Genomic DNA, 1,887 nt, shown 5'->3' on the forward strand with positions numbered 1-1,887 from the left:
CGCCCGTCCCCTTCCCCGGGAGGGCCGGGCTGTCCCGCCCCGCACAGAGCCCGCGGTGCCGCAGGGCTCCCGCACCGGGCTGTCCTGGCTCCTGGTGGGACCGAGCCAGCGCCTCGGGGGCGCTGAGGCCTCTGAGCGTTGCACACAACCACTCTTGCATCTGCCTTTCATTTCTTCTCGTGCACTACCCTTGGATTGCAACTCGCCAATGCATCTGTCTGTACACGGCCGTGCCCGGCAGAGCTGACAAATACGGATCTGTACTCACACGAGGGGCTGCTCTGCCTCGGGCGTGCGCCTTCCCCTCTTGCCAAGCGCTCTGCCGAGAGTGGGATGTTTTTATTGCTCTTTGTACAGTCAAACAAACAAAAGAACAACAAAACACCGACTTTGCCCTCGATGCTTCTGTGCCACAGCCTGGCCTGCTCTGCCTGGGATGATGAGCCCGTTCCTTGGTCCGGAGGGGTGTTTTGGGTGCTGAGGGAGCCCAGGGCACCCCGTGTGTGCACAGCTCTGTGCTGGGAGGTGGCACGGAGCCAGGGCAGAGCTGGGGGTGGGAGCGTGGCCCGTGCTGCCCCAGCCTTCCCACGGGGAGATACAGGGGTGCTCCACACCCACTGTGGGGCCCCCAGGACCTGTCAGCCTCTGCACTGTGCTCCTCAGAGAGCTGGGATTGATGGCTGCTCGTGGCAGGTAAGGCTCAGCAGGCTCCAGCAGAGCCCAGGGCACGCACTGGGTGATGGACACCCGTACCCGGCTGCTCTCCCGGTCCAGCAGCGCCGTGGGGATGCTCCGGAGCAGCACGACACAACTGGGGCACAGTTAATGGGCACATCCATCAGCTCAGCCGCCGTGGAGACACGAGGGAAGCTCTGATCCTCCCTGCCTCTCCCTGCTGCCCTTCACTGGGGCTGCCAAGCGCCGGTGCATCCCAACTCCTCACACAGGCAGGGGCTGCCCCAGGGCACTGCCGCCCCTCTTTCCACCCTCCAGCCCTGCCTTGCCCCCTTCCCAGCAGCAGTGCCAGTGGGATGAGCTCTGCCCGTGTCCCTGTCCCTGTCCCTGTCCCTGTCCCTGTCCCTGCTGGGCACAGCGCCCTGGGCACCTCAGTGTGGGGTCAGCGCTGCGGGAAACTTCCAGCTTCCCGTGGCACCTCTCCCTCGCCAAGGAAGGGCACCCAAATCACCTCCACTGTCCTGCTGGCACAGTCCTGCAGCTCTGGGAGTGCAGCAAATCGATCCCTGGAACAACTTTGGCGTGCAGGGAGGAGCAGCTCCCCGGAGGAGGACAATGTGGGGCTGTCCCCACCAGATTCAGCCATGGGCAAAGGGGGTGGGGGACCCCTCGGCGCTTTTAGGATGCTCGTTAGAATGTTGCTGGCAAAAAACTTGAGGAGAGCAGTGGGATCACAGAGGAGACCCCGTGGGACACGCCAAGGAGGAGTTCTCCTCACTGCAGGGACTGAGGGCAGTGACAGAACCCCCCAGCACTGGGGTTCCACAGATTCTCCAGAACCACGGACATTCCTTGTTACAGAACACTGACATTTCCCGGGGCCAGGTGGGATTACAGGTGTTAAAGAGCAAGAGAGGGGCTGGGAGGTGGCAGGGACCCCTGCCTGCTGCTGTGCAGTCACAGGCACTGCTGGGGTGTCTCAGGGAGAGTCCAGAGCCACATCCCTGCAACGCTGCCCTGCTCCGGGGCTGGGGGGCAAAGAGGGGCAGCAGGAAAGGAACAGCCTGGGGCAGAGGGGGCCGGGGCAGTGAGGGGTGTGAGGGGCAGCTCTGGGGGACAGAGCAGGGAGGGTCCGGTGGGGGTGGCCTCGGGCTCTGCCGGGTCAGGATCAAACTTTCTCCCGGGATACAGCAGGGCTGCCTCAGCGATCCT

The sequence above is a fragment of the Geospiza fortis genome, unplaced genomic scaffold (genome assembly GCF_000277835.1).
Source record: "Geospiza fortis unplaced genomic scaffold, GeoFor_1.0 scaffold183, whole genome shotgun sequence".
Taxonomy (NCBI): Eukaryota; Metazoa; Chordata; class Aves; order Passeriformes; family Thraupidae; genus Geospiza; species Geospiza fortis.